The sequence below is a fragment of the Eleutherodactylus coqui genome, chromosome 1 (genome assembly GCF_035609145.1).
Source record: "Eleutherodactylus coqui strain aEleCoq1 chromosome 1, aEleCoq1.hap1, whole genome shotgun sequence".
NCBI classification, from domain to species: domain Eukaryota; kingdom Metazoa; phylum Chordata; class Amphibia; order Anura; family Eleutherodactylidae; genus Eleutherodactylus; species Eleutherodactylus coqui.
In genome coordinates, this window is record NC_089837.1 from 161,325,862 (window position 1) to 161,346,290 (window position 20,429).

Below are 20,429 nucleotides of genomic sequence, written 5' to 3' on the forward strand. Positions count from 1 at the left end.
TCAGCGCTCAGTTGGGCTTCATCATTAACCCCTTAGTGATGGCCAGTACGCTTTTTTTTACTGACCTCACTAATGGCCTTTAAACCTGCATATATATTTTTTTAAGGTAGTGGCTTAGCTGACTACTTATAGCCAGACTCCTACTCAAAACTCCAGGAGCGGAGAGACTTCAGACCCCTTACATGCCACAATCAATAGCAACTGCAGCATGTAAGCAGATGACAGGGGGAGGGGGCTCCTTTTGGTACCCACTAGCACCCCACAGTGCAATCACAAGTTACCAATGGGTTCCCATGGCAGTCGGAAACTTGATAAGAACCTCCATGTCTGCCATGTAACCCAGCCTATTAGGCCTCGCCTCCTGCAGAATCTAATAGGCTGGTATCATAGGCTTAGTAGAATACACTACATGAGTAATGCAGTGTACTATCCTAGTGGTCAAACAACCGCATCTTGAGGGAAAGAAAAATGGCATCAAAATAACTTCAAGAACAGAATAATTGAAATATAGTTTATGAAACAATATACATTTTCCCCCTTAAAAAAAACTTTTTGAATGGATATTATATCCCAAACATTTTGAAAAAAGCAACACATGGCCCAGACAATGAAAATATTTTGTTAATTACCACGCATGTTGAACGCTGTAAATTTTTAAAAACAGAAAGTAATGCCAAAATTGCTATTTTTCTTTTGTTCGCCTCCCATAAAACACAGTAAAAGTAACCCAAAAGTCACATGTACCTCAAACTGCATCCAATAAAAACTTCAACTCTTCCTGCAAACAAAAAGACCTCACAGAGACCCATTGCTGGAGAAATAAAAATGCTTTGTGTCTTAGAATGTGATAATGCAGAGTCAATTCTTTTTCTTTAAAAACATATTTTTATTGTTCAAAAGTAGTAAAAAATGTATATAACCTTTGTACCGCAGTAATTGTGCTGATGCAGATAAGAAAATTATTGCTATTTGTCCTGAATGGTGAGCGCTGTGAAAATAAAACCCCAAAACAATGGCAGAATTTCTGGAGGGTTTTCTATCTCCCCCCCAAAAAAACTATAGTAAACATTACAGAATACAATAAATGTACCCCAGAGTGGGGCATTACAAGATACTTGTCCCCAATAAAAACCAAGGCCTCACACGTTTATGTCAATAAGTTATGGCTCTAGCAATGCAAGAATGAAAATCGTTTTTATCCATAAGGCAAAAAAATAGTTTTGTCACTAATAGAAATCATCTTTATTTCCTTCTCCCAAATCTGCTGACACCATGGATAGCGTCATCTGTCCTGCCTTATCTCTAAACCTCATGAGGTTTCTATAAACGAACATTCTGTGATGTCCAGTAGTGGCCGTGATGACATCACAGGGATTACATGATGATAGAGGTGATGTCACATTGCTGCCCAGAGGTGTTATAAGGTTCTAATCAGCCGCCGGAGCTTCTGAGGGTCAGATATACCTCACTTTAATTGCTACGCAAGACCTTGCACTAACTATGGCGCCATATTTAGCTCCACTCGCTAGCGTTGTTAACCATTTCAGGTAATCCCAGTAGGTCCAAGACCCCCATCCTGGCCAAGGACTTTATAGCTAACCAAATCTGGGGGACAGAGTGCACTTATGATTCCTCTGGAATACTTTTGGCAGTCCTCTTCCGGCTCACAGAATTGGCCCCCGCAGGCCTTCCCTTCTATCTTTGTCTGCGCAGCGTCCGCTGCTTGGAGTTTTACAGCACCTGCTGCACCTCGGCCTCCAGGTAATGACAAGGAGGAAGATTCCCTCTCCTCCTGCACTCTATGGGGTCCCTGCCGCCAATGGTCTGCTCACTGCTCCATTTTCAGCAGCTGCCTTTTTACCTGCTGTAGCAGCCGCTATAGTAGCCCTTTCACAGGTCCCTCTGTCACTCTCTCTTGCCATATGGTAATAGTGCTGTACCTGTGTCTGCCACCAGAGGTGTAACTTGAAGCTTTCAGACCGCAATGTAAAACCTGTAACAGGGCCCTCAACTATAATGCTTTATTCATACTACTGGCTTAGTACGTGGAGAAGATAGGCCTTATGGGCCTCCTAAGACTCCTGGGCCCGGGTGCAACTGCATCCCCTATAGTTACGCCTCTGAGTCAGGTCAGCGCCATGTCCCCATGTCATCTGCGGTAGACAGCACATCCGCTGTCAGTTTCCTGATGCCCATTAAGGTGTACACTCACAGCTTGCCCATCTTTTAAAGGACCATCCCACATACTCAGCTGTTCCATCCCCAACCAGTCCAGCTCCTGTCTATTTAAAGTACACTCCCAAACTAGAGGGTTCCTGAGTAATTAGTCCCATCTGGTATGTGAATGTGTTGATTAGTTATGACAGACTCTTGGTTTGATAACATGCTCTCTGACCTACTGACTGCAATCCCTGCTAGCCATCATAAACCGCTCCTGCAGTCATATTGTTTCTGTCATCACACGGCTAAATGTCTGACCATTGTCTATGTATATAACATCCCTCACTCTCCACCTCGCCATGCCGCGCACATCTCCAGCCCCTTTACCTTCTGTATCACCCCACTATTCATAGTATGTAAGCTAGTTGAAGCAGGACCCGCACCCCTATTGTTTCCATCAGCTGATTACTATGTAACCGTGGTTCTGTAATTTTTGTCTTGCTGTATTCCCCCTATCTATGTAAGCGCTGCAGAATATGTTGCCGCTATACAAATAATGTTTATTATTATTATTACCCGTGCTTATATTACCTAGCTTTCTTGTCTTCTCTATTCCTGATCTCGGCTTGTTTCTGAACCACAGTATATCTGTCTTACAGCTGCCCTGACTCTTGGACGGTTATAATATTATGCAAGACTTCCGCTTGTCCTAACCTCTACTGTTTCATGACTGTTTCTGCCTGTTTCTTCAGTACCGTGCTATGGTGATCCTGACCAGTTTGCATTGCCTGGGGTTAAAGAGTGAATACCAGGGTACCCCAGATGCTGCCGTCAGGAGTAACCCAAAGCCAAATCAGTTTGTGGCATGGTGGTTTCACACCTGCTGTTCTGTCACAGATATGGGGAAAAATCTATTGAGACTGGTGTTCCTAATATCGGTTTTAATATGATGACCATAGGTGGAAGAGGCGTCTAATGTATGAAGAATCACAAATTTAGTCATATATTAGGCCCATCCATGTGCCTAAAAAGCTATTTTACTCTTGCTATTGTAGATTTCTTGTGGAATTTACATCCTTGTCTGTAATTCATTCAATCAAGTAACCACAATACAAAAAATCCAAACCCAAAGAGCAAGCAAGTGCATGAGGAAAAAGAACCAAGGATTATGAATAGTCAGCAGACATGATATAGTATCAAAGGCATAAACAGATATAATGCCAATACCAAGCAAAGCTCCACAAATGTACAGTATATGATCCAAACTATAACATTAAGACCTACAGGTGAGAAATGTAGTACAACAGGGTACTGGAGCCTCCATGCCTGCACGTATCACATCTTGTATCCAAGCTAGAGGCGTTTAGACAGGGTACTAGAACTACCATGCCCACCTGTATCACACCATGCATCCAAGCTAGAGGCGGTACAACAGGGTACTAGAGCCTCCATGCCCGTTCATATCACATCTCACATCCAAGCTAGAGGCAATACAACAGGGTACTAGAGCCTCGACGTCCGCCTGTAACACATATTGTATCCAAGCAAGAGGCGGTACAACAGGGTGCGAGATCATCCTCGCATGCCTGTCTCACATCTTGTATCCAAGCTAGAGGTGGTACAACAGGGTACTAGAGCCTCCATGCTCACTTGTATCACATCTTGTATCCAAGCTAGAGGCGGTACAACAGGGTACTAGAGCCTCGACGTCCGCCTGTAACACATATTGTATCCAAGCAAGAGGCGGTACAACAGGGTGCGAGATCATCCTCGCATGCCTGTCTCACATCTTGTATCCAAGCTAGAGGTGGTACAACAGGGTACTAGAGCCTCCATGCTCACTTGTATCACATCTTGTATCCAAGCTAGAGGCGGTACAACAGGGTACTAGAACCTCCATGTCTGCCTGTATCACATCTTGTATCCAAGATAGAGGTGGTAAAACAGGGTACTAGAGCCTCCATGCTCACCCGTATCACATTTTGCATCCAAGCTAGAGGCGGTACACTGGGGTACTAGAGCCTCCATGCCTGCCTGTATCACATCTTACATCCAAGCTAGAGGTGGTACAACAGGGTACTAGAGCCTCCATGCCCACCTGTATTACATCTGGCATCCAAGCTAGAGGCGGTACTACAGGGTACTAGAGCCTCCATGTCCACCTGTATTACATCTGGCATCCAAGCTAGAGGCGGTACTACAGGGTACTAGATTCTCCCTTCAAGTGTTCAGTTTTCCACAATAAATGTTCTTTTTGCTCTGATATTCTAATCACTTACTTATATCAACGTTACAATCACACAGAGAAAAAGTCATTTGATTTTGACAACTGCTTCTAGGGGAGCAATTTTTTTTTTATAATGAGTATATTAACGGCTGTTCTGTCAATTGGTGTTTTTGCGTATGCATAATAAAGATTTGTATAAGATTTTAACTAAATTTTGTGTTTGTGCTATTTGTGTGCTGTGCTCTCTTTGGATGGTTTATAGTTGTAGCATTGTACACATCTTGCTGCACTCCATTATCTACTACTTAGTGGGGCCTGTTAACCTTGGAAAGACGAACACTCCTAATTTCATGAAAATATTATTGAGCCATACCACTCAGGGAATGGATATGAGAAAATATGGAAGTCACTAAATATCACAGTATAGAGGAGGATCCCCTGCAAGAAACGATTGCAAAAATTTCAGTTTTTGCAACTTTTTCCATAGAGAAACTATGAAGTCACATACAGCAGCAAAAATATCATGATTTTACTATGAATTGAACTTTTCTCCACTTAGGCCTACCCTAAAAAAAGCTTTTTTAAAAATAATTATCAGCCAAGTGTAATTAATTTGTACAGTCAAACCTCTAGTTTCGTTGGTAATCCATCTGAAAGCAATCAGCCAAACTTGAAACCAATGAAACTTGAGGCAATTATTTCCATAGGAATCAATGTAAATTCAATTAATTTGTTCTAGACATTCCAAAAAAACACACCAAACCACAATCAGTAGGGAATAAATATGGTTTTTAATATCAAAAACAAATGAAATATAAAAGACTACTGTAAAGTATAAATGAATATTTAACATGTTATTGAACATGTTACTGTGTGTTATCTGTGCTGTTACATAGGACTGGCAGGTCACATCATTATCTGTCCTAAGAGTGATCACTTTGTGTTATCTGTGGTGTTACATAGGACTGCAGTTGACATCATTATCTGTCCTCGGCGTGATCACTGTGGTGTTGCATAGGACTGCAGGTCACACTGTGTTATCTGTGGTGTTACATAGGACTGCGGGTGACATCACTGTGTTATCTGTCCTAGATTATCACCGTGTTATCTAGGTAAACATGGTCACTTACATTACACTACAGTACTGTTAAATCAGCGCCCCCAGCGACGCTGGAGAAGGGTGGGTAGCATAGGTGTACTGTCAGGGGTCACGGTGATGACCCGGGCCCCTGCCCTCAGGGGGCCCTCGAGGCCATCCTCTGCCGTTCAGTGCATTAACGGCTGTCCGCTCTGTCTGCAGCACTGCACCGATCACGTGGCAGGCAGAGAGGCCAGCCTGAGAGGAAGCAGAGAAGAACAGGGGGGAGGAGGCAGTCACATGGGCTGGCAGGGCACAGTGATGATGTCATGTGCTGCCCCTGCCTCGTCTGTCTGTGCTGCTGCTACCACATGGAGAAGTGGTCTGGGACCCGGGGTATGCGTATATATGTGTATCTATCCATCCATCCATCTCATATATCTATCTATTTATCTGTGTATCTCCTATCTATCATCTAGCTCTATCTATCTATATCCTGTCTCATATCTATCTATCATATCCATCTATCTCATATCTATCTAACCTTATATATCTCTATATATCTCTTATCTAGCTCTCTATCTCATATCTATCTCTATCTATCTAGCTCTCTGTCTATCTCATATCTAAATCTAGCTCCCAATCTCATATCTATCTGTCTATCTAGCTCCTATCTATCTAGCTCCTATCTATCCATCTGTCTCCTATCTATTATCTTTCTATCTATATCCTATTTCATATCTATCTATTATCTATGTATCTCCCATCTATCGTATATCTTTCTAACTATCTGACTGTCATCTATCTATTTAACCTCATATCTAGCTCTCCAGCTCATATCTATCTATCTATCTATCTATCTATCTATCTCTATATCTATCTCCTATCTATCTGTCTAATATCTATCTTATCTATCTATCTGTCTATCTCATATCCATCTAACTGTGTCTGTCTAGCTATGGTTGGTATAAGTTACACATCTCCCTGGATTTGCTGTATATAAATTTCACACTTTACACACAATTAAAAAATGCATCAAAACCACATGCAGCTTCTTAATAACATACGTGGTCTTTAAATACCCCATGCAGGTTTTTTATGCATTTTTCTTAATTGTGGTTCTAAAGTACAACAAAAACATGAACCACCCTAAGGCCGCTCTCACATGTGTTCAGAAAATGCAGCTTTAAATCCTGACATTTTTACCGGAATTTTGAGCAGCGTTTTTGAACATGTTACAGCGTTTTTTAATGCACCCCATCATTGCTATAGGTGATGAGGTGTGTTAAAAACCACGAAAACGTAAAGATAGAACAGACAGCTCTTGAAAATCGCGGTGTCAGGAACACCGCGTTCAAGTGCAGGTTTGAGTAACCCCATTAAAATCAATGGGAGTGTTGTACCATGGTTAGTATGGTGGTAAAAAGTGGAGTGTGTGTGAGAGTGGCCTGTGGGGCTACAAACAAATTTATGTAGTGCAGGAAATGCTTCATGTTTGGAAAGATTACGCCAAGGGGCTAGGCCATGTATGCAACATGATCTAGGTATGGGTACGGGGGAGTGTGGGGTGGAAGCCCCGGGGGGAGGGGGAGCCCGAGCTGAACTTTTGCACCTGGGCCCATGAACCTGATGGTAGCATTAAAGAAAAATACAACTTGCCATGCTCCTTCACTCTCCCTTCTTCAAAGACCTCTATGGGCAGCATTATCCTCACCCTCTCCCACTTCTTATGTTCCATCTGTTTTTTTCTGTTTCTAGAGGCAGACTTCACTTGACAACAGGTAGTGGACAGCAAATAAAAGAAAGAGAGCCCTAGTGGCCAGCACTTTAGAGGGATGGTTTAGTACAAAAACATCATTGTAGGTAAATAAAGTGATTTGCACTTTTGCAAGTTATCACATTGGCTATCATATTAACTCAAAATGCCTCAAAGTATGGGGACTATTTAATAAAGACTAGTGCTACATACAATGTAAACCATTTGCCATATATTGAAATACAGCAAGTCGTGAAAGAATAGAGTTAACAGTATATTTCCAGTAACTAGAGATATGAGATTTTTATGAAACTGTTGTGCGATAAAGTATTAAGATAAAGAGTAGGACTATAAAAATGATATCTAGATCAATGTGCAGTCACACCACTTTTGCAAAATAAGCTTTTATACCTTTCTCTGCCAAGGACAAAAATAATACAATATGACTTTAAAATGAATAAGAGATAGAGCTTGGATTTATCTTAAAGTGCAGAACTTTATCTTTCAAGTGACACCATCAAACCTTTAAGTGCAATAACCTGGGTATAGTAATTGTTTTAATTCAGAAAACAGCAAGAGCATTTTTACTTTCCAATTCTGTGCCTTTAGTTGTCTTCGTTAAGAATTCCTCTTTAGATCAACAATTGTAGAACATGGTGGTAGAACAAAAGGGTATTATTGTATCTTGACGCCACCAGGAAGTACTGGTGAAGACAAGAGTGACAGGAGGGTGACGCCCCCTGTAGCTGATTGGCAGCCGACATCGCTCCCCTACAGGTCCTGGCAGCTCAGTATAATGGTGCTGTCCCTGATGTAAGCTCCCCGATCAGCGGGGTGATGGTTAGAGAAACGTTTAGATGTGGCACGCCCCTGCTATCGGGGATCTGTTCCTGCACTCCACCAGTCCCAGCAGTGTGGTGATGTTTCACACTTACACACCCCCCCTACGGCCACTGCAGCAGTTCTCTGGTCTCAGCAGCGTGCTCATGTTCACTATGCTGTCTGCTGCTCAGACTAAACTCCTTCCTGCTGTGGCAGATCACTTGCTGCGCTGCACTCCTCCGGACCTCCGCTACTCAGACTAAGCCTCCCCACCACCACCACACTAGCGGCAATGTGCATCAGCGCTTGTGCGGTCAGAGCTCAGTGGTGACCGCCACAGCTCTCACTCCCACCCTCAACGCTATCGCGGATCACTTGCAGCACACATCCAGTCCTCCGCTGAAGTGCTGTACTCCTCCGCTGCACACCCTCACGCAGCCCACAATCTCAGCCAGTACTACTGAATAGGGGTGGACAGTGGGGAAGCCGGAGCCGGCTGCAGGGAAGCCGTTTCCACCGGTGAAAGACAAGGAATGCAGATGCAAGTGCCTCGGAACATCTTGCCCCCGTGGGATTCCAGGGTCCAGGTCAGATTAACTGAGACACTTGCTAAGCCCCTAACAGTGTGCATTGCCTGCCATACACATGCTGCTAGGACCTTCAATACTTGCACCAATTGGGAGCTAGGGGTGTGAGAGGGGAGTTCCTCCTGTCAAACCCCTAGCTTCCCGTGGCATCAAGATCCAACAATACCGAACAAAAGACTTCATGCTTTCCTTTACTTATGCTTACGGGTTACATTTTAAGGTACAATAAGCATTAGTATGTTTGGTGGTTGCATTAGTCCCTAATACTTCCCACAGCCAGATCTTAATCCAGCAATTGTTTCCACCCAGGGCTGATGTCTCTCACAACCAAACTAACTTTTGGGTCTTCAGGGGGTGCACACAGAAAGGTACTGGACAGCCTGCATTGAGATGCCACTTCTGGGTCTGACAATTTGGGAAGGGGATCCCCTTAGATTTAATGCCTTCTTTGATTGACACTTCCGCCATCATTCTTTTTACATCATCGATGGATGGGCTCAGTAAATGCGCCACAATCTCTGGGTTGTGAGACAAATGGTTGGGGGATATAACAATTGACACCCCCTTGTATCTTGGTAATTTCGTTAACATCACAACAAAGGGTTTCCTTGCTGGTCCCTGACATCAAAGACCCCCTCTATACAGGTGTGAATGACAGTGAAATGAATATTGATGAGCTCTGCTTGGCAGAAAATACACTTAACCATCTGTTTAGGTCAACCAGACATTCCCTAGACACCATAAAGGTGGCAGATTGACATAGAGAGATACCAGTATCATTTCATCACAGGTACAATAGAACAATAAAATAAAGCAATCTGTTAAAGTGATATATACCAGTCTTTTACCATGAATGCCCATTAACTTTTTAAACAACTTTTGTTTATGCAAGAGCTAATATAATAAGTAGCAAAAGTGCAATTCACTTTCTTTATGATATTTTTGTGCTAGCCACTAGTGATCTACCTTCTAGGGGTCTCTCTTTCTTTTATTTGTTGTCCACTGCCTGTTGTCTTGTGAAGTCTGTCTCTAGTAACAGAGATAACAATACAAATTGTAGGAAATTGACCTGGCTGTTGTCTCACACTGCCAATAGTAGTCGATGGAGAGGGGAAGGAGGAAACTGCTGAAGGAGAGATACACATACAGAACTGCTGTTGGAGCTCATGGTGTGAATGATTCAGTGATTTTCAGCTAATAAAATCACATCAACGCTGCTCAGTACTTCTCTAGCGTCCTCTATATAATCCTATTATTAATCTGTGTATTTTGCAGAGTTAGGGAGCAGAATCTGCAGGTTTCTCCATGTAAAGTGTAAGGAAGACATAGCACTACTAATGTGTTAACTGTACTGTGAAATATGTATGTGCTATATAAATAAGTAAATGCAGTAGCAGCTAATATCCGTCCACCAACTCAGAGAAAACTGAAAATTAGAGATATAGTCTGCATAGAAGAAATCTGGTGATACATGCAGGATACAAGTAATTTACAGTCAGATATAGTGTTATTCTTCATGTACACACATGGCAGCTTATTCTGAAAAGTAATCTGAAAAGTTAGGTACTCTTTAAGGGGAGACATATAGTAACTTTAACACACACCCCCTTACAAGCTGTAGGAGACAACTGGAAAAAATATGACCACCTCTTAGTGTCATCTCTCTACCTGTAAAATTTCATTGACCCTAGTGGGAGATACAGTATATAAACTATTTAAGGTTATCATCTCTTTATTAACTAGACAGGGTATATAATATATTCCCTGGTTGTCATTTTTAGGGGAGTCTTTATTTCCAAATAAAGGAGTGAGAAGTAGAGCAGAGGCCCATTTAATCATCTCCTGCACCTTGTCAGACAATTTGCTGACTCTAACTCGAATGCTTACCTGCATCTGGATCTAGATAAGTTTGGCATACAACATCTAGTTCTGGTGAATATGTGAAGATCTATATACAATTTATTTTTTAGTACAGTAAATTTCAAGAATGTCAAAAGTTTCCTGAAACCCCTGACAGCATAAAGGTTAACCCTTTCCAATCCAATGTCGGGCCTGCCCCGACATCATCATTTCCCTCCACAGCTCCGATGTTGGGGCAGGCCCGACACTGCAGTGCAGGAGTGCATCTGCACCCGATCATCAGACACATCGGGTGCAGATGGACTCCTGCACTGATCCTCAACAAGGACCCTCAAGGAGAAGGCAGAAAAGGTTTTTAACCCTTTCTGCCTTCTCCTTTACACATTACATAGCGCTCAATTAGCGCTATGTAATGCACGGAGATTCCGGCCGGCGATCATGTGACCGCCGGTGTCACCTGACCCCCAGCGGTCACATGAACGCCGAGTCGGGAGCCTGCACCGTGGGGTGGCCTGCCTACCTATCCGGCGTCTTTCACATTCTCCCTTCTGTCTGCCGGCTATCGATTAGGTGACCACTGGGTGCCACCTGACCCCAGCGGTCACATGATCGTCAAGGCGGGAGGCAGAGGGATAATGCGGAAGAGGCAGGACAGGTAAGCAGCGCCCCCCCACGGTGCAGTGAGCACCTGCACCTTACTGAACTCTGTCAGTTCAGGAGGGTGCAGGGAAATGTATTTTTTCTCATCCATTCTCACCAGCTCCAATTTATTTGGAGCTGGGGAGAATGGATGAGAAAAAATAATTGGATTGGAAAGGGGTTAAAAGGGTCGTCCGACTTAAATAAAAGTGCTTCTGAACTGGTCCTCCCCATTGTGAAAAATAAACAATTGATGTTCAGTTAGGGTGGAACTCTGAAGAGCTTTGCCCTTTTTATAGGTATTTAAAACTCTTTGCATTATCCCCTTCTACCAGGGGAGAAAGTGCAGAGGGAGACTCCATCCCCCAGAAAGGTCCTAGAACTTACTAGACAATGCAAAGGGAGGGTCCAAAAAAGTTCCTGAAGCTTAATAGGCACCCTAGGGATAGAAATATGAGCTACATCACAGAAGGGAAGAGACCAGAGGTTTTGCAAGGCAGAGTAAAGAGCAGCTACTGTGGAAAGGGGCAGCAGCTGAAAACACAGCAGTGAGAGCAGAGGAGACAAGTAGCAGTATCGTTTGTCCCCGATTTGTAGAGGAAGTTAGCCTGTGTGTGAAAAGGACAGAACGTCTGGCTGTAGCTGGCAGATGAGATGCTGAGGATTCAGGCTGATACAGCCATTGTAAAGAGTGACTTTTTTGGTCACAGTATTGATTACAGAGACATGATCATCTATCTGGCATCACAGAGTGAAGGGTCAGACTGCTCCTCAGAATCAAAGGATTAAATAGCACTGGTAGGATAGTGTGAAGTTTTCTTTTCTGAAGTGGTAAGTGAGGCTGGTCTCATAAAACACCAGGCACAGTGGGTACATCTATCATTTTTTCCTAGACACTGAGCAGGTGTGCTGTTAGAGTAAAATAATTAGCGCAATTCTTTGAGTCACTGGACTTTGTGAACAGACTTGAACATAAAGTTGGATTCTGGGACTGTTCATTCTATTGGGATCTAGTCTGGAATAGCTGAATGTTTCTGTTAAAGGTTTTTTGGGTTTGGCGAATTTCTAACATTCTGCAGGTGGAAGAGAGGACTATGTTATTCATGTACTGTGAGAATGACGTTCTGGTTTGCTCTTTTAACAGACTGTGGTGAGGTGTCATATTGACTTTGTAATCTCCCATACGTGTTGTGAAATATTATATTGTTACTTCCTTGAACGCACATATCAGCAGTTATCATTTCTAGCTAGTGATAGTCAGGCTTGTGCAAGGATACCATAAAAGTACATTTCTTATCTAAAGCTGTCTCCTAACCTGCATAACATTTATTTTCAAAGTTCTTAAAAACAAAAACGGTAAACGTTTTGTAACTTTGTGGTACACATTGTATTCTGCAACCTGAATTGCATCCCACCCCCATGCTGTTCCTTGGGACCATGTTGGAATAAAGTGTCCTTTTAAACTACTACTTTATTGCCATGGATGCTGCCTCTGATTTAACTGCTGTTTGGATATATTGGAGTGGGTTTGGATCTGACCCGAGGTGAGGTGTGACATCCCTTTTGCTCAAACCGTGGCTCAACGGGAGTCGGGCAAGTGAGTGCTGCTGTGTGACTGTATGTATTTGGATGGCCCATGACATTTCTTTCACAGCTTCAAATTTATAAAATCCTGCAAAACAAGCCATTATGAAATCTAATAGAAAAACCCTTTAAATTTAGGCTAATTTTTCAGTGATATGAAGCAAGTAGGTAAGTCTTACAGCAGTAAATTTTCCATATTTCATTAAAAGAACACATTTGACAAAACTGATTTACTGTGTTATGTCTAGCGCAGCACCTGAGAGTTGGGGCATGATATAGGGATTCCATCTTTGATTTTATTTCAATCATTGTGGCATGCTCCCGCTTTTGGGCCATGTTCTAAGCATAAGTTATGTCAGTTTTGCCTAAAGTATTCCTTTAGGTTCCCATATTTCATTACATAGATAGATCCACCATCCAATAGATTCTCCTTTGCCTGCTATAAAAAAAAGCTTTATAACAGTGTGACACTTTAGGTGACTGCTGAAAAGTTTTCTTTACAGTGCAGCATCATCACAATGAAGGTGACAACTATATATAGATAACACAGGATCCACAATTGGTGATGGGTACAGCTCACCTCCTCCCCATCCCTGCACAGTGATCTCTGCACTGGACGAATAGAGCAGAGATTAGGACAGGTGGAATTCTTGCATAACCAAAAAGCAGGTCAAGGGTTGGGGCAGTCAGCAGACAGAGTAAACATGGTCAATAAAGAAGCCAAGGTAGGGAGTGGAGAAATCAGGAAAGCTGAGCGGAACAGGCATGGACAAAAACTAGTAGAACAGACAGTACTTAAAACACCTTTGCACATTGTAGAGTCAGATTGCTCAGGCAATGGAAGAGGGAGCCTAAAAAAGAGCAGGACCCATCAGGGATTGGGTGCACGTCCTGGTCTTTTAGGCAGGCAGCAGAGAGATCACAGTAGCTACCGCCAGGGACAAAGACAGGAGGACAGGAGGGATTGCGACCACTGGCAGGAGTTGGTGAAGGAAGTCAGCGGCACGGCTCCAGTACATGACAAAAACAAGTATCTACAAGGAATGCAAAATTATACAGCTTGAGAGGACGCGTCTAGAAGATTTACACAGCATGTAACAGATGATCAGGATGAACAGCGTGATCATTAATGGCAAGCTAATGAACAATATCACAAATATACTTTTTCCTTTTTAAATTAAGAACTGCCTAACAGGAGAAACACTTTATGTAACAGATTGCAAGCTCAATTTAAAAGCAGCGTATAGACATTTAAAGGGCTCACATCGCTTGCTAGAGGTGGGGTATTCAAGCCCCGTCACCAACACGAGATGCTCCATCAGCAATGAGGACTACATGGAAGCCTGCCGGAACGCTGCAGCCCAGCGGGACGCACCCGGATGGCAACTGCTAAGTGAGTATTGCTTTTTTTCCCCCCATGTAGCTAGGGCTTATTTTTATATTTATATTTCAAGCCCTCCCCGAAAATCAGGGTAAGTCTTATTTTTGATGAAACATGGTATCACTCTCATTTTTTTTTTTTTCGTCGAAGGCAGATGAACAAAAAGTTGTAATTCCAGCCTTTTTGTTTTTCTAGTTTTCTTTTACCAAACTCACTGTATTGTAAATAATTAACTTAATTCTTTAGTTCAATACAATTATGGCAATAACAAATGTATATATTTTTTTATTTGCTACTAACTTAATAGTAAAAACATTAAAAAAAATATTGATTCATTGCTGCATCCCATGACATTTTTAATTTTTTTGCCAAATGAGTTGTATGAACCTGGTTTATTGCAAGATGAGCTGTAGTTTCCTTTGGTGCCATTTTAAGGTAGCAATAGTCCTGACTTCAATGTGGCCATACCTGTGGGCCTGAGTCAGCACCCAGCAATCAGACAATGCTTTACATCTCATCTCTGGTGTGAACTACACCACACCAGGAGACAGTGCACCTCTCTATGGTGAATGAGTCCTATATACATCCCACATGATAGCTGCAGCCAATAGGAATTCCTTTTACAGAATAGGTTTTGTGTTGCAGTTTGGGCCCTCAGTCTCTAAATGTGACTATACCTTAATAGTCTGCTTCTGACATTCAAGTCCAGGGTGGGTTGTTTCTGAAGGGATGTTTCCTTGGAAGGTACTTGCTGTGCATGCTAAGAAATAAACATGCAGTACAACAGCGCCCCCAGCTGTAATCTGATGGAGCTCTAAATGATACAATGGAAATAGTTTCTAGTGCTGGAATCACAGTGACTTATGTGCCAGTTATATATGAATACCTGCAATGCCAGGCCCACCACCAATTGGATATTGATGACCTATTCTATCATCAATGTTTAAGTTCTGTGAAACCTGTAAGTTCAATGGAAAATGAATGTGTAATATACTCATTAAACCATACATTTTCAGCCAATTAATATATAAATTAAACATTTCATATTACAATTGATTTGTTTGTGCCCACCACAGTAAAATCCGTATAATATTATTCATTGTATCGTCGGCAGTATGGAATGATCCTACAGAATACTTCAAACTCCAGTATTAATTCTGTACTTGTAGAAAGTAAGAATAAATGTACTCTTCTGCCTCTTAGTGGCCATTGTTGTACACTGCAATTTCAAATCATACAGTACATTTAAATGTGCTATATTACATTTGTTGGATCTTCTTTAAATACTTAGATAAGGTAATCCAGAACCATACACTAGTGGGCTAAGTTAAATAAGATATTTAATACAAGAGGAATGATTTAAAATAGGAGCATTTCAAGTAACAAAATACATTTCCATCAATCAGGAGGGATCATTTTAGTACCGTAAGCAAAGCTATTATTCCTACAACTTGATTAATAAATGGTGTTACATATATGACACCCTTTGTCCTCCATTTATTTCTTAGTAAAAACATGATTTTGTGCAGATAGAGATTTGCAGATGTCTTGTGGGGTGTCACAAGTATATAACCTACTATTGGCTAAACAAATATTAATGCACTATTTGAACACAGAGAATCAGAAACCAGTCAGCCTATATCAGTGATGATATAAAGCGCCAAAATGTCAGGGACGGGGCATATCACGACATATGATTTTTCCCTAGCTGGAGCCCTGGAGTACCATTGGTGCGGATTTTCACTGGATTCCCGGCTGATTTCATACCAAGCGGCGCTCCTCTGAAGGCTTCCCGCTGTCAGCGTTCCCAGCTTCTGGTTCCTTACCTAGTGGCCTTACCTGACCAGGCCGCTGGGATCAATTACCGGGGAGGCTAACAGCAGGAGCTTTTAGAGGAGGTAAGGGGGAGCGCCGCATAGTATGAAATCAGGTGTGGATACGTGGCTATCAAAAACCGCACCAATGGTACAGATTGACTGTTTTGAATGCGTAATGCTGCGGAATTTGCCACAGAAATTTCCGCTGTGGACGCTCTGCAGCATTTCTGCCACATGTAAACATACCCTAAGTCAGCTTGAGGTATGCTGACACATGCAGAGTGGCCTCAGCAGTAATATTGCCCCCTATATTGGCGCCAGTAGTAATAGTGACCTCCACAGTGGCCTCAGTAATAGTGTTCTCTATAGTAGCCCCAGTAGTAATAGTGACCCCACAGTGGGCCATGTAGTAATAGTGTCCCTTATATCAGCCTCTGTAGTAATAGTGACCCCACAGTGGTCTCAGTAGTAATAGTGTCCCCCACAGTGGCCTCAGTAGTAATACTATTACTACTAGGGCTGATATACGGGGGCACTATAACAAATAGTGTCCCCTATATCAGGCCCGGTAGTAATAGAGCCTCCCTGAAACCCATATACCCATATTCTACTTGTCATTTACACGCCAAACCTTCTCTGCTCTGAGCTGCTGCTGACTGCAGTGTGTGTGCCTGGCCTGCTCCTGCCTTTTCCTCCTGTGGAACCAAGGAGGTGAGGTCAGGGGAGGATGAACCGGGGTGCACACACTGCCATCAAAGTGTGCACCTGGGAACAGCGCCGCTGAACGATTACTGTCCGGGGAGCCGTGACACCCTGGCTGGTAATCACTATGATGGTGAGCAGCCGTCAGCATGCATGCCAACAGTAGCCTGCTTGCCATAGGTTTGTCTATATAATGTCAAAAGAACTTGGAAATTCATAGAGATGCTGAATCTGTAATTCATAATGAAAGTTTTATTTTATCAAAAATTTTGAAAACCTATCAGGGGAAAGTTACTAAGCATGACTTAGTACAAATTTACCCCCGGCGCACGTTGTGCTTAATATATGAAGAGGCGCAGGCTAAAAGACCAAAAATTCTATATTCCCTCCTTACAACAGCAGTAATATAGACCTGCTGTACCTCTATTCAGGGGGCAATCTTGCCTTTATGCTTAACCAATTTTTATTGATTATTAAAATTACAAGGTTAAGCAATAAAATACTAGGAATACAGAACAAAATTGCTAATTAACTATTCTCTTGCATTAATTATCTTAGATTCCGCATGACATGGGACAGTTAGAACTGTCAAGAAGACTGGAGAAAGACTAATATATCAGCAGAAGAGAAGTACGAAGGAGAAAGAAATGAAAGAGAAGATTAAAAAAAGAGAAAGGAAGGGTGAAGGGGAAGACAATTCAAACAAAGAGAGTCTAGAAGTCAGGAGACTTCTGAAAAGCAATCCAAGGCTTCCATATAATCAGAAACGTCTCCCAAGTTCCTATATCTTCCGAAATCAGCTCCTCCATTCAAACAATATTATTATCCATTTGGATCCAATCTACAATGCAAGGAACCTGACGTGACTTTCAGAATCAAGATGATATGATGCATGCCTCAGTTAAATAGTAGCGCAAGATAACTTTTTTTAATGGCTGCAATAAACCCAAGCAATATTGAAAGGAGTGCAATATGGGGAGTTGCTACTATTGAATGTCTTATTTTAATATATGTAGAAAAACAGAAACTCAAAAAGATTTAAGGGCTAGACAGTCCCACCAAACGCGGGAAACAGTACCAACAACATCACATCTGCAACATTCTGGAGGTACTGAAGGATGGAGGCAACGTAAGAGTCTTGGGTATCTATATCACCTGGTCAGTGGTTTGTAACTTCTCCTGAGCGCCACATTTGATTGATAAATAATTTGTGGGAGCAGAAAGGCTTTGTTCCAGTTATCAGAAGAGATAGGAACAGTCAATATCCCTTTTCCCATACTCTTAGGGAGGGAGAATCAGTCAAATTTTCGCTCAAGAGAAGATCATAGAGCTAAGAGAGTATATGAGCTGGAGGTGTCTTAAGGAATAGCATTTCAAAACACGTTAAGAAAGAGAAATTAGAGTTGGGTACTTGGATTGAAGAAAATGTGCATGTACAAAAACCATGAAAGAGAAATGTCGTGATGACCTTGTTTTAGGTCGTTGAAAGTCAGGACAATGAAAACAAAGGTTTGGTACCGTGTTAGCCAGTAGAGCAAAATGTGATTGTTCTGAGCAAGAGAAACCACATAATCTTGTAGATATGATACCTTTTAATGGCTTACAAAAATACATGATGTTATAGCAAGCTTGTGACCCTCTCGGGCTCTTCGTTAGGTTAAAAAAGGATTAGCTCTCAAATTATGTAACCCCGTCCCTGGTTGGGATTGTGGCTGTCCGTTTGGTACTCACACGTAGCTAAAATCAAACAGAAATATGGTGGGCATATCCTCACGATCGGAGGCTCTCCTGCAGATATATGACTGAACATAAATAAATAGGATTCCTCAGAGCTGCTACAAGTCCAACCCTCCCTTCTCTGTATGACCTCAAAGGGGGCGGGGAGGAGGTGTGTACTAGGGACCCTTTAAAATGTAGGGCCCCTCAGGTCCCATTTGTCGATCCACGGAGCTATACTGCGGTATATGGACTTCCCAATGTTCTGGCTCTCCGCCACCCAGACTCCTTTGGGCCGTGTATCCCAAAATCTGGTAACTTTCTTTTAATTTCTCCTGTTTTATTTTAAATCTGCTGAGTGTGTATTCATACTGCATTCCTTATTCTCCCATGTAACAATCTTTTTCCTTGTATACCTTTGTACATTTTGTATATATTGCACTGCTAGACCTTTTCCAGAATAAATCTACAATTTATCAGTTCAAGCCTTGTCCGTTTTAACAACGAACCATAATACTCGTGAAATGCAATGCCCGTGAACATTGGTGGTGGCAGCTGTGTATGGGCATTGTAGAGCGCTGGGGTGCGTTAGAATGGATCAGGTGGTGATTTGAGCTTCGCTTCGCATGCGTGCAGAACCCCTGAGGAAGCTAGGTACAAATCAGCCTGTATTCTAACGACTCCATGCTTACAATACTGCTAGAGTGATCGGGGACTGAGGTGGGATCGATAGGTATCGTCCACCCTCTCCCTCTCCTGTGTCCGGTACGTGACAAATTCCATGTCAACTGTTAGCCCAAAATCTTCCGAAGTTGTTCAACCCAAAAGTCTGCCAGAGTCAAGTCCTAGAGGAAAGGCTCGTTTATAAAACAGTTGGGTCAACGGTCCCTTTCTCTTTGTCGGACCATTTTTAGCTACCAATCTGTCCCACATATCATAAAGAGCAGAATTAACAATATGAAGGCAGTCTGAGAGAACTATACGCAATACAGATTTTAGGAAAGTACCAACTAAGTCAACCTCCAGTGTAACCCAGTGTTTGGACCCATGCAAACCCCAGTCAAAAAGTCTTAAAATAACAGCAGGAGAGTAAATTTGGGGTCTGGAAAGCTAGTTTCGGATTGTTCGAAATTGTCCGGAAATTGATCCTACTACAACTTTCACCCCGAACAAAATCAGCAAAAAATGGATTGAATGCATTTAAAGAAAATTGTAGGAGGTTTAATAGGCAGAGTCTGATTTAAATATAAGAAGGGAATAGTGTCCATTTTTAAGACAATTATGTGACCAAGAAACAAGAGGTAATGTTTGTCATAGTTAACCAAGTCCTTATTTATCCGCTTTAGTAGTAGAAGTAGTGATGGAGAGGGGGGTAGCAATGAGGAACAGGGGGGCGCTCTCCCTCTCCCCCCCCCCCCCCCCCCCACTCCCCTCTGCAACCCCCCGCTCACCCCCCGGCGCCCTCCGAATCTTTTCACCCGAGTAGTCGGTTACTCGGAAAAAGCGGTGCTCGAGTGCAAAAATGCCCTAAACAAGTAAGTTCGCTCATCTCTAGTGCTCTCATGAAATGTCTCCAATATTTGTATATTAGGCAGTAAGAAGGAAACTTTAAAGGTATTTGCAGTTTTCAAACGAAAGTCGTGTTAAATTATAATACCCCATAACATGCTTTCCATAGCCTCCAATTTTATTGTTAACGAGTTAGAGTTAGAGGAATAGTCCCTCAGAAAGTTAGTAATAGAGGATTTAATATCAGAAATATAGTATCTTTCAGCAAGTTTTCATTAGGCAGCATGACCAAGGTTGATTAACGATACCAGGAACCTCCGAGAGGTTTGGAGTGGATCATGGTTAGGGAAATACCAGTTCCCAACAGTGAGAATCTTACTACCTAATCTCAGTTTTAAAAACACGATATCGGCCTTCAACATCAATCAAAGAATCTAATACCCCATGCCGGAGCTCTACCGAATCATAACTTTGTTGAGTTTTAAGTTGGTCTAGTCTTAGTTTATACCACCTAAAAGTTGGCTTATGCCAAAAGTTACACCTAAGTTTTGGCGCAGTTCACACAATTTGGTGCAAGTTAGGCCACATTCC